Below are 14516 nucleotides of genomic sequence, written 5' to 3' on the forward strand. Positions count from 1 at the left end.
AGTAAATGTTTCTGTATTTATCACCCCCACGTTCACGTCATCAAGCAGTGACAAGTGTTAAGTGCGGCACACGGGCCAAGTTCAGGGGAGTTAAAAAGGTGGAAGAAATTGAAAGGGCAGGTGGTGACGATACAAACTTCATAATCGGCGGATGGGGGCAGCAGTAACGAGCCGAGACAGGTGCATGAAGCTATTAACCACATAGAAAAAAACAAGTTATAACCGAGAATCTCAATCATACTAACATATGAAACACGTGGCAAAAACATTTATGTACCGTTAACAGAATGAGAAAAAAAATAACGACAGCACCATTATATCAGTCTATAAACTTTCGAAATATAGCATGCGTTCTCAGTTAATACGTCGTTTTATATGTAAAATTTATAATAAAAACAAATGAACCAGCTAATTTTCTCGACAATACGAGGTAACTACATAAAAAGTCGATACCGTGGAAAATCATAGCAGACAATGTGCATCGGTACGGTCACAATTTATTCAGACATAAAATATCAGAAAAACATGGCGTTTCTTGAGATAATAATGCATTACGGCAGTACGGTTGAATTTCACAGACGCTACAAGGGTCTACTTTCGAAGCGCAGGTTTTTAAAAAAAAACATTAGGATCGGTTTGCTGCATTGCTGCTTAGACTTTATGACGCTGTGGCTGACCTCTGCAGAGCTTTAAACGGAGTCTGCAAACGCAGTGAACTCTGCAAGGTGCCAAATGTCATTGCATCACTTTAAACCACATATCTCCTACACACACAGACACACACACCCTACTGCCCTTTTCTAAACTCTCCATTATCTTGTTTCTTATATGCTTACCCCTAGGATGCGTAGCATATTAGTCGATTTCATGCCATGTCGCGTCTTTTACAATCCGACCGACAGACGCATCTCAGTGACCCCCGAGCAAAATCGCACTAACTTGCATTTAAAACAAACGAACCACGATTCTTTTCCGTATTGAGATTTTTTCCCCTCATGGCAGATATGTCATTGTAAATACCCGTAAGTTCGTTCAGTGATTATAGGTTTGCGGAATAAACGTCCGCATACGATTCCGCTTCTACTTGTAGGTCAGACGCTCCCGGCAACCGCGCTGCTCCTCTCCGAGACCCGGCGAAAAAAAGACGTTTTTTTTTTTGCTTAAATTTCCAAAATGAAATATCATCATCCAATGTACGATTGTTGGTCTTCTTATGCACAAACCAGAGAGCAGCCCGAGCTATCCGAGTATTTAGCGATACTCCTTGCATTTGAATAGCTGCCTCGGTTGTTATGGATCTGCAAAGCTATGGAAGGGAATCAGTATGCAAATTGTTCCAGTTACAATCGAAAGGTTCGATCTGAAATATCCATCCAACGGAAGTGCATGTCCGCTCTCACCACATTAGAAAGCCTTTTGCTTCCTTTCGTCAAGGCCCCGTTTTAGTTGCGAACATATTTGATATTTAATAAAATTTGATTTTGTCTTTCGGAAAGTAGACTGTACTACCAGCTGGCTGCTATTGTTATTTGGGGCGTGTAATAAAATTGGAATTATGCTTAGTCGAGACGTATGGCACCCGGAAGACTCGATTCTTTCCCTCCACAGGAAATTATTACAGTAATATAATTATAATTTAGGAATATGACATTGTTCGGATGATTCCTAAAACAGTGATTATTATTATTATTATTATTATATTTGGGTTCTGTTCCTCTATCTTGTAAATTATTTGTGCGTCACGTTTACAATACAGTATTAAAAAAAGCTATCGTATCTGTTATATCAAAACGTATATATCTGGACGGCAACTTCAGTTATGTTTCGATGTAAGGATTTCATAAACGATTCTTTGAATAGGTTTATTTTACTGTATAAAAATATGAAATTCCCGTGGAGCGTTTACTACGTTGATGTTGGTAACACCAGCGTGGACAGTTATCAAAGTAAACTAACAGGAGCCAGTATGAACAGCTGAGCAATAATTTAACAGAAAGACTTAAAATGTTGGCTCTTTCTGCTCTTCAGGACCTGCTGGTAAAAACTGACCATCTGGCATTCAGCTGGGGCTTTATTGCGGCTGATGGAGGGGCAGAAGGTCACTGACCCCCCAGGACAGGACTTCGCAGAAATGATGAGCACGGCTGGTAAAGGATTGGTGCCCATTTTAGAGATTTATTTTTGTTTTTCACTTTTTTTCAGGTTAATTTATTTAAATATGCTGAGAAGGTTTAGGAATAAACCATTATATATATATAAATTTAGCCAGTGGAATTAATTAGATCCTGGTGTACTTGAACGCATTTAGGTTGATATGAGGTTCACAGGCTTTTATAGCAATTGCAGCATTTAAAAACATGACAGAATTTCTCAATCAATGATTTTCCTTAATGTTTAGTGTCAGTCAGATTGATTAACGTGACTCCTAAATTCTTCAAAATCACTCACAAACTATAGATATACATGATAATGCCAGCATCACTATTTCATGCATTGTGTCATAACTTTCCTTTTCCCTTCATACAAACACAAATCCCATTTTCCCCACTGAGATTCCTTTGATAGTCTCTTCTTAAAAGAGGTCATTTTAAAGAGATCTTAATAATGCATCTGAAGGTGACAGTAGCTGTTAAAGGGGATTTACACGGTCCAGTGTCATGTAGCAAGCATTTATAGGATTATCAGCAGTGGAAATATGAAGATCCATTTACCGCTGACGGGACGCAAGCTTCATCGAAATGTCAGACTGACAATGTGCTACATATGGATGTGAACTGCATGCTGGGTCACTTTCACCTTAACAGTGATATTCATGCATAAGCATGCATCCATATAGAAAAACGCAAGCATTCATGAACGTCTCACTAGACGTGTCCTCTTCGTTCCAGGTGTCTGTTACTGAACTGTACTAAATAGCTACTGACTTTGTTTTGCATCATCTCGAATTCTGCGTGCCGGTATCATTCTAACTGTTTGCACTGCCACGTTTATCGTCATATTGAGAGAAATATGAGCAGGGCTGGATTATCGGAAATGCCTCCCCGAATTCACGGTTGGCGTGGTTTAGGACTGGAAGGGATCGTATCAAGTGTTTCTCTGCATCCATATTAGTCAGACTAACCCTGAGGAGGCCGGGATGTGGCTGTGAATTACAACTACAGCCGGGATGCGGCTCAGACAGGGGAACGTTTATGGGCTGCTCAAAATGAAGTCGTGAGATGAGGCTTTCTGCAGGCCGATGCAACGGGACGGTCTGCCGTCCTCCAAATTGCAGGCGTGATCATGGCTCAAAAAAACCCCCTGAAAAGGTGCCCACTACCCCCAACAATTAACCAAGGATGCCAGGCGGTAAATTGTGCCCTGGTACGTTTGTGTGCATTAACGTCACTGGCCTGAAAATGACAATGTAATGTATTAGGTATGAAAGAGTGGCCTCTTCTCTAATTTATGTGTGAATGTGCTCCAATCAGGGTGAATAAGAGCACAGCCTCGCTACCTGAAATCCCCTTCTGTCCCAGCCAGTTAAATAATTGCTCAAAGACCGCTGTAATGTCAGCAGGAAATACTACTCTGTGTCTTCCTTTTGAAGCTAGCCCTGCCGCGGTGCTTGACCACATAGTAAACAAATTGGCCTTGTTTTACACGCTGCTTTTAAAAGACAACACGAAGAAATGTGACAGCAATAAACGTCTTCCCTGGTGATGTGAAATTCATGCAGAATGCCACGATGAAACGCCCTCAAAAGGACACATAACGTTCTTCATGCTACATAATATCATGGCCTTTTTGTTTATAAGTATGACAAGAGGCCAGATTTGTTCATGTATGCCATTAATCTTTATCTTTTCCATCTTGTCTATGTGTCTGTGATGTTGGAAATCTGACCGCAGATATTTCCCAAATGTTCAGCTAGGTGCCCCACACATCCCCCGGCTGGGTGGCTGTGCTCCTGTTTGTTCGGCTTTGTGTCTTTGTGCCTGGGAGCAGATAAAGGAGAATGTTTTACTCAGTGCGACTCATAAAGATAATCAATAACCAAGTGGTTGAGGTATGCAGAAGATTCCCAGTGGTTTCCAGGAGGCTGCAGAGCGCCAGACAGCCCTGCATTACAGAGACGGGGCAGCCGGCACTAGTGGTGTCGGCGCGTCTGTGATCTGGGAAGTCGCGTCTCCAGTTCCCCGCTTCCAAATGCGACCACCTGTATCCGGCTGCACTCATGAAGGCAGAGCGGCAACCTATGTGAGTGCGTCAGACACTTGTCCCCTCGCCTAATTGCTTGCACCTTCTAAGAACACCTCTTGAGGGGAGGACCACAGCAGGCAAGAGCTGAAACAGCTTGCTTTCAGGGGGTGTCACCAGAGCCGTTCTCGCTTTTTTGGGCTGCTCCTACCCATATTTATTTTATTTTTTTTATTGCCCACCACCACCCCCCCTCTTCGGAGGACAACTTTATTTGACATTAAATTAAAGGTACAGTGTAAAGAGTGTGGCCGCTCCGAACTCACCCGTCCTAGTACCGTGATTTAAAAAAAAAAGGGGGGGGGAGGGGAGAGAGGGGGGGACACTGACACAACAATCGTAAAAATAACAGGCAGTAATCACCATGGTGGAAAAAAATTTATATATATATATATAATAAAACAAAGTATAGGGGAATACAGAAAACAAACAGCCATAAGAAACATAACACTCATTACAAGGACATCAAACAACAAAAATTATAACAGCAACAAGATTTATAACAGCATCCCCACCTAAAAGCTCTCACCCATAATTAACAATAGCCAGAGGTAATGAGTTCAGATCCAAAAAAGAAGAAATCCAGGCCAAGATTTTGTTTCAACCAACCAGCCGAGTCCTCTGTGACTGTGACTCTTTATGCTCAACTGGTTGGTTGAAACAAAACCTTGGTCTGGATTTTTACTTTCTGCACCTGAACTACCCACCAATGATAACAGCATTGTGATATCTAAAGAGGGCCCCCTGCTGGTAGTTGGAGGCAACTCTATTAGCTGTAAGTCTATCCATACAGCTAATCACGAGTACAGTACTGGGTCATGGAATGTGATGTCAGGCAGAAAAGGGCACGCTATGCGGAACTCACACAGGTGCAGTATCCCAACCCTGAAGCCTGCAGGTGTGAGCTAAGAGTGCTACTGAGTCACTCTGCCAGCCTGCTCTTACTTCCAGTGAGTGCGCAGTGATTGGGATTCACGAATGTCATACTTGTATAATCAAGGAAGGTACATGGGTAAGACTATATTGACAACATCCATCCATCCATTGTCCAAACAGCTTATCCATCTGGGTCGCGGGAGGTCCGGAGCCTATCCCAGAAGCTACGGGCAGGAGGCAGGGAACAACCCAGCCCATTGCAATATTGATAACATTTTTTTAAATAATTATTTTACCTTTCTGAAGTATTCTAAAATATTCCAACAATGCCCAGAGGCTGCAAGTAGTAATTAGCAGTTAGCTAACACCAGACACCCATAATACATGCATTTTGGCTCAAAACTCCAGCTCTGTAACCGAAACTGCAGTCTGCAGCTGTGAGATCATTCATGCCGTGATACCAAGATGAGCACTTAATTACAGTTATAATTGGTTTCAGCCACTTAGATCCATTCAGGCTTGTTTCTGAGCACTCTCTAGATGAGCACCATCCAGCAGCCCCTTACTCATAAAAAGTTCAATGGCTGACAATGAGATTAATAGACAGTGGGGTACCCGGCTATGGTGTCACTCCTGTCAGATTTATTGCCCCCCCCCCCCCCCATCCAGGACAGATTCGTAATTACCTGAAGCCCTACAGCTGTAGATAAATGTTTACCATAGACAGCTGATATGGGTGTGTAAATGGACACGTCTCAAAATATAGCCTCTAATCCTGCATCTTTTGGAACACGCAGTACTTTGAAATGTGCGCATTGTGAGGGAGAGCCACAAATCCACCCTATTGAATATTCTTTTTAATGCACTAAAGCAAAAATACACTACGGAGGCCTCCCTTTATGCGGTGGCCATAACGGGGCTTCAATTACTCCCAAGAAGGCCGAGGAAAATCTAATTCCGGATAAATGTGGGACGGCCTTCCGTGAGGCTCTGCTTTGAAGTCTCTGGAAGGGAAAAATGTCTGCCGTCCACTTACTGCTGGTTAATATGAGTGACTACCCTAATAGGACTGTAATGTAGGGCGTGGGCAGACTGGATAAGTGTTTGCTGTGCTGTGAGAAAACAGTAGCTCTGATTCCCGAATGAAATTCACTGTCAACCCCTCTGGGCTGCGGACAGAGAGGACTTCCGAGTGCCTTTCCAGGTCCTACACCCCTGCCTCATACGCTGTGTTTTCTGCTACAATCTATCAATTATCTTTCTACAAGAATTCAGATCAGAGAGTCATTTTACTAATTACAAATTCTACTTTTTTTAATGGATAGTTGTGACTTCTGAATGCAGTGTTGCAAAGAGATTCTTTGTTTCTAAATGATTATATTGCTTAACTTTAATATACCGGCAAAGACCCAAATGAAAAACAGAAGACCAAGGGCCTTTGCATATCCCCCATGTGGTCAGCAATGGGCCAGACATCTCTGACAGTTGGACTGGAGAACTGGCGACCATGCGCAGGACAGCAGACACATGCCAGTGAGCAGGCACACGCGCGGTCAGCCGCCACTGCAGCCTGTCACAAGGCACCTTTGATATGGAAATGGCCAGCTGGGTGTCCCACATTTCTGTGACCTCTGTGCACGGTGTCAATGGTCAGGCTCCTAGACGGGCCGGCCGAGGTGATGGACACATGGTAGTGGCCTTGTGACCTTGCAGACCCTGGGCGCACATACATATACGCATTATTTTATTACCTGTGTGTATTTCCAGAATCTTCCCCTATCCCCGGTTTATGAAGTGAAAAATTTGATATTTTTCTAGCATAAGTTATAATGTATCGCATTCTAAACAAAAATTTCAGAATCAGCCACAAAACTTACAAACTCCATTCTGTAGTGTGTAGATAAAAAATTAAAAGCCTTTAAGAAGGTAACTTACACCAGTGACACACTTCAGAACTGCAGTGCTGACTTTTGCTTTAAATATGTAGTGATTTAAAAAGAGGCTAAGAAATCGTGAGACCTCCAGATATTCATTTTTCCCATCACTTGACCAATAAGCACTGCAGTGAAAAAGGACGCTGTGACTGGAAGCGAGGCGCTCTCTGGAATGGAGAAAAACAACGGAGAAGCAGGATCTCAGCCCCAGTGCTGTGAGAGCGCAAAACCACAGCGCTGCTACAGCTGAACTTTAACTATCAACATTTTTATCAAACTCACACACTGAATCCGTATACCTTTTGTTTAGAAAAACACACGCGCAAAAGCACACACGGAAAATCGATGACAAAACCGAGTGAAACAGTGATTGATGGGAATGCAGTCTTATTTCTGTGGCTGTTCAATACAGCATTGCAGATATCGTCAATCCAGAAGCTTTAATAAAAAATACATTCAATTTAAGGCTCATTCTTGCTATATTTGTAAAAGCTCCCGGTGGTGATCCCTAAAGTTATAGTCCCATCCAATCGGGTGGAAAAGGATTTACTCTCTTTAAAGTCTTCATGTCAATTAGCTCAACCCAGAACTGATTATCTGACAATCAGCACAACCTCTACGCATGGTTGCTATGGAGATGAGGTTGCGTGATACCCCCCGCATTTGATAATTTAAAACCCTTATTAGTCACTTATGACTTTGCAAAGGGAGTTACGTTTTTTTAGCGACTGGCAGGCGAGAGTTTCCTTGAATGTAAGAGGACATTTTGCAAATATCGTCATGGGTGCAAGTTGGTCTCTGTGAATCGAAAATCACCGTTGTGGAGACTCCGGCCCAAACTCACCGGGGCGTATATTCCGTTGTGCACGTGTGTTTGGCTGTGCGCACGCATGCATGTGTTTACGCATGTGGCACGGGGGACCTTCTGGAACATTCCACAGACAGATCGGGTTTCTCGGCGGGACTTAATTGGCAACCTGCACTCAGAACAGTTTTCGGTTTCGTTTTTCCACCCCTGTCTGGACTGACTGAGGACACATTCTAATTCCCAAGACAAAGGCAAAATTCCATTAGTGCTAATCTTTAATGCGCATAACTAAATTTGAATATATGAGGAGTACATTTTAACTAGAGACATTTTCTCCTAGGGATGGACTTGGCGTTGAACAACACTCGTGTCATATGAAGTTCTCCCCGGGTGATTTAATCTGCACAGACCACTGTGCCCAGTGGAGACTGCCTTCTATATACTTCCTCCTCTTAACCAGAGAACCACCAATTTAGGTTCGGTAGTCTTCTTGCAGATTAATCTGCATTAGAAAAGTTTCCCTTCGGCAGTTAGTTAAGTACACTTACCCAGTAATGACCATGGAAATATGACCTAATGATTTGGAGGCAAAAGTGAATGACAAAATAAGCAGAGAATTGGTAAGCGTGCAATCTTTTTGCTTTAAAAAAACCAATAACATTACAGAATAATACAATAAAATATTTGGGGTTGCACAGGCAGAAGTGCAGTTGGAGTCGTGTGTTTTCTTGTTTTCACCAAATCCGATTTTACATTTCAGTGTAGCCCAGTTTGAGCCAACGCTGATCCTCTACCCATCTGTCAAACAAAGGGCGAAAGTTTATACGAATAATATAACATGCATGAAATAATAGAGCACTCCTCTGCGTGTTACGCGGTGCTGTCCGCTGTCCTGATACAAGAGCCGGAAATGCAGGAGAGTCAGTCAGAACGTTGGTGTTTATCGTGGTGCGTTTAGGGTTTAACAAACAAAACGATCGTCCTGTTTAGCAAGCTTATATGTTAAGTACAGAGGTTTAAATAACATACAAAAATAGAATCGCATGCAGTTTTCTTCATATTGTTTTAATCTATATTTCTGGTAATATGTTTAATAAAATGCTGTGGTGCGTTTGTGTGGATGAGGGAGAGAGAGAGAGAGACGTAAGAAGATTATTGCTATTGATTTCTTTCCTAGGGACGTGGAAATGTTACCAGATGGGACATTTGGCTGAAAGTGTGTGATGGTCCAAATATGGCTTTTGGCTCCTCATCTGTAGATAAGAAAAACCACAGCATCTTCAGCCTGCTGGCAGACTCACCACTGCACCATTAAACCACCCCATCTCCGGCTACTGCACCATATATGTATCTGGAAGTGAAGAAACAGCAGCACCAAAGCATGAAAATGGGCATCTATGCTCAGCAATGCTGGTCTCAATCCCGCTCATCAGTAAATATTTATAACAATATTGGTCAGCTTTCCGCAGCTTGGCTGTCAGTCAAAGCTTGCCTCCGTTTCTACTTTTATTGGATTGGTGTACATCAAGCCACCAACTCAGAGTCGTCAAATTACAGCAACAATTCAATAAAGGTTAACTCAGCATATTGCTTTGGAGATGAATTACATTGAGAGGTCTGGCAATTTGGAGGTTTTTTAAGTTTATCCATAAAAGAATTGATGTTTATCCCTGGGTAATTTACTATCAATAAAATACATTAATCTTAAGTGGATCACTTTGATCACGTAAATACATCGGCCTGGAATTCTACTCTGAAAACGAGTCTCACATTTTTTTTTAAAGGTGCCGATAAAGAGTTAAAATATATAAGCATATTATTTCCTTTAAAAAGGGAGTTGGAGTTCTGTGACAATTCTCAGATTTCACAAACAACAGTAGCCAAGATTGGCTAAAATGTCTAGGCGTTTATTTACCAAGAGCATCTGGACCCAGGTGAGAGGGATGTTCTCCTGATGGGTGCCAGGATAAATGTGGTCACGTTCTTTCAGCGTGTTTCCAAACACTGGCTCCCGCCGCTAACAGCCCTAAGGACAGTTAACATCTTAAATCGTCTCTACAATGAATATGAAGTCAGTTGTATCCAAACAGTACTTTTCCCTGACCAAACACTGGTCTTTCGAAAACACCCAAGGCTAATGTATTAAGAAGAGAACCACCATAATCAATATTGTCCTCTGGCTCTATTGACTAGATTCAACTGATTATTTTTCCCACCCATTCAAAACAAAAGATTTAACAGGATTTGTCAAGCAAACCCATAATTCCATAATTCCATGCCCACTGCTTGAAGACTAGGAGTCTATTGAATAAATATTCTTATTATCGCTAAGCTGTGATTTTAAGATTTGAAACATTAAGATATCTTTCAGTACATCTCAGGTTTGTTTTCAGGGAGAAAAGTCAAATCCAAAGCCAGTCTTCTTAAATCTTGTTGAAAATGATAAAATACTAGAATATAAAAATGGCACAAGGAATATATGTAAAACTGGACAGAGATTAACAAAAACAGGATCCTTATTTCTAGTCTAATTGGGTGTGTCTCTGTTCGTTTTAGATTCCATTTATTTGGATCAGGCTACACTGCATTACCGTAATGCTAATATAAATGTGACTGTTACCGTTACGAAATCCAAGACAATGGTGCGGCAACTTGGTGCCGATCACCTGGGTTTATGATGTAATAAAGGGTAGATGGGATTCTGGTATTTATAATAGTTAACATTTTTTTCTTTTGGTTTTGAGCTAGTGGTTAGCTGTTAAAATGGTCCCATTTTGCTAGCGATGAGCTATCATTTGCCGCAGCTTGAATGAAAGCTATTTTTGCCGTCAAGGAACCACCTTTCCTTTGTTTCCATGGATCTATGATTCTGTCGGCGTCGCTGAGAAAGGGAAGGAGAAAAGAAGAAGAGAAATCAATGGCCTGGTGTAGCCCGCGGGACGCCCCTGGCCAAAACAGCCTAGCAGTGCGAGTGCGGGTGGGGGGGCGGGGGGGTGTGGGAGGGTGATAAACAGGGGGGGAAAGGCAGCCCCGGTGGCACTTTGTCTATGGCTGAGAGAGGAGCAGGAACTGGCATGTTCCTTTGCATGGCAGGGGAAGATCTCAGTGAAGATAAGCCACCACCCAGAATTAGATCGGCGTTACGATCCTTCCACAGTGGTTTAAGCCCAAAAGACTGACTGAACTAACACCCTGCAATAAGGGGGGTAGGTATGGAGGCAGCCTTCCCTGGTTCTAACAGCTACCTGGCTGCCCATGTAGCCACACTGTTCAGTTAAGCACATGGAGATTAACAAGCGTTGGACCCCCCAGCAAAGACAGGAGGACAGTGTCCAGGGGCTGGGGGGTGGGGGAGGAGCAAGACTGATAAGAGCAGGGGGGAATTTCAGAGGTGACACACATTTACTGAAGCTGCATAAAAGGGAAAGCAAGTTAAATATAACTGATCTCTTTTTCCCAGTCTCCCGACAATACAGAGAAATGATCTTCAGTGTGTATATATGTTTACAGACTCATGTTCACGCAGCGTGAGGGGGATTACTGTCCCATCCTGCCCCTCCGGTCACGTGATCCGTTGCCCTTCCAGGGCTCTCGGGCTGCCATCAGTTACAGCTCCTCTCACATCAGTCTATCGGAGTTACAGGACATTTCATTAGAATAATCAAGTGCAGATGCCAGCTGCCTGTCAGCCTGCAGCATCTCCGGCCGCGTTTAGGAGGGAAAAATTAAACGAAGACACGTGACACAAATGCAGAGAAGTACACGGGTGCATCCTCTGCCGTTTTGGAAGCGGGGGCACGAGCAGGAGATGCTTGGTGGCCAGATGGGGGTGTGCCAGGCGCCGCGCCCTGATTTATGCCCACCGGCACGCCAGTGACTCTCCCGCTGTCCCGCCGCCGCTCGCTTCTCGTTACTCATCCCTGTTCCGGGTGGAGTTCTTATTTTCCTCCTGCTTCCCCCCCTGACTGCATCCCCGTCCGGACAGATGTGGGAAGCGTTCGGAAGGCGAGGCACAGGATGCGGGTGTCTTTCTGCAGAGGGGGAGGGGGGCTCTGTGGCGGGCGGGGCCGCATCGTAGCGGCACAGGAAGGCTTGCCGACACCAGCAAAAGAGAAATGCTGCCGATTTCACAGAAGGCTCCCCACTGGAGGGCCCGTCCGGGTTTGTATGTCACCAGCTGCCGTAGCGACCGGTCAGCAGGCCTGGTGACCAATCAGCAAGCTCAGCGCGACCGGTCAGCAGGCCTGGTGACCAATCAGCAAGCTCAGCGCGATCGATCAGCAGTTCTGCTCATGTTTCCAGGGACTGGTAGCAGAGAGACTGACAGGTGACAAAATACTGATTTTTTATTTTTTTTATGTATTTCATCACCTGAAGTGTGTCACCACACTTACTTCCTCACACACACGCAGAACAGGCATACATTCCCGCTCACGCACTTGCACAAGCATACGCACACTGTACGAGACACGTGGGACAACGTGTTCATTTACCCAGACATGCACATGCACATATGCTCGCTCGCATGAATGAATGTCTAGAAACGCATGTACACACACACCGGCACACGCACACACACACTGCCTGCTGCGGGGGAGGGGGATGCCTGACTGCCAGGCCAGAGGACCTCCTTTTCTCCTCGGCGAAGGTCTCCCAAGAGGCCCCTTCGGACAGGTCGTCCAATCAGCCCGAATCAGCCTTCTACCGCTGCTTAGCTGGTCCTCGTTTCCCCGCCACCCGAATGCCCAGGGGGGGCGCCCCCCCCCTCCGCCTGTATGCCACTGCAGTGTAAGCCAGTGGAATCACCTGCCCAGGAAATGGCAGCGTGAAGGATGCAGAGTTATATTATTTAAACGGAAGAGGTCTGTGTTTTTACGCTGAACCATACATTTGTGAACTCAAAACTTATCTATACAACAAGCAACACACAATATATATATATGTGACATGCATACCGCATATTACATTTATCATATATATGCAATGAAAATTACAGAGTTGCCAACTTTAGTCATCAGGCTGGAGTGAGATTTTCAATACGAGACATGCATATGCATTTGCATGTATTTTATTACACTGTAAATAGTCTGTAGAGTTTGAAAACTACCCCAACCCTTGATGTAACTGATTTTCGGTTTATAATGGAATAATATAGATTTGCCAGAAGATTGCTTGTATGAGCGTGAGAGTCCAAAAGCGTGAGAGTTAGCAACCCTGATGCTGTATTGGAACTCGGCTTGTATGCTGTCTGTGTTTATACACACAATTTGCTGGCCGTTGACTAATTAGATGTATTTTGTTTTTTCCCTGTTAGATTGTTGTGGATTTTTTTACTGGATTCCCAGCCAGCAGCTAGAAGAAGACAACGGAGCACAAATGTCTCAGCAGAAATATTGGGAAATCTTTTCATTGTTTTCAATGCATCATCTTTGCTCATAAATAATAGAAGAGGACAAAGCAATAAGCGAGACTAACGGTGCCTCCATTTACAGAGTGGAGGTGCTACTTTGTGACTGCAGCAGCAACTTGGTGGCGGGGGGGGGGTGGGCTTGTCCCGCGGGCTGCGACGGCAGCTTCCTGAGAGCCATTAGCTCCCCCCTGTGTGTGTACGTCCTGCACAGCCAAGGCTCCTGCTTCTTTCCGGGCTTTTAAGGCAAGACTGGAGCTTCTTCAAGGCCAATGGCCGACTCGCGATTCGAAAATAAAGATGCTGAAGAGTGGAAGAGGAGAGGCGAAGTAAAAAAAAGACTCGTATTTGTTCTGCGGCCCATTTAGCCACGACGCTGGTCTTCAAAAGACTTCTTGAGTTGAAGAGATATGAAAAGACATAATGTGAGACTCTTGGGCATTAAAAGGCCTTTATTGAAATGCCAATATGACATCTGGTTTGAAGAAAATGGACCCACCAGCCTTTCATCTACTTGGGAGCCGCTTTTGTTCCCGATGCAAAAAGTTCGTCAGCACAGTAATGGCTCCCAAAACAGAACACTTTCTACACTCCCAGTTCATACAGTGAACTCCTCCGGTCACCCTCCACAGGGCTCCGCCGTGAGCATAATGAGTCTTACACTTCACTCCTCAAAGTGTCTGCACAGACCCTTTTAAGGGACTTTCCTCCAGAGGCTTCACAAAGGCAAAGATGGACTCAAGTCCTAACAGCGTATTCGGCACGAAGACAAAAGTGGCGATTAATTTATCAGCAAAGTAAGGACATATAGAGTGCTGGGAAGGAGGAGGACTTTGATGTGCATGTCAGCTTGGCATGAACTGAAGATGGATAGTAAGAAGATACTTTAAGAGGCACAGTGTGGCGCAAATCGTGTGCATGGTGTTCTGCTCCTTGGAGATGATCTCTCAGGTTCCTCCTGAACATGTGAGGACCATGTGAGTGATGTACCCACACAAAGCTGGATATCGATGAATACATGTAAATATGCTCAAGATTTCTGCGAACCAAAGACTAGTGTGATTTAGATGACTGCATGTTAATTATAGGACAATTGGGCACAAAATAACATGCATCTTCAAAGAAGATCCAGCAAACAAGTAAATTACTTCTCTACAGCTAGAGTTTGAAGCCATGAATTTCATCGATGAAAAAATACAATTGAAAACTAAAATCACTAAAGTTTCTCTCCCTAATCTCTTTTCGACGGCGA

Source organism: Brienomyrus brachyistius, chromosome 11 (genome assembly GCF_023856365.1).
Source record: "Brienomyrus brachyistius isolate T26 chromosome 11, BBRACH_0.4, whole genome shotgun sequence".
Lineage (NCBI taxonomy): Eukaryota > Metazoa > Chordata > Actinopteri > Osteoglossiformes > Mormyridae > Brienomyrus > Brienomyrus brachyistius.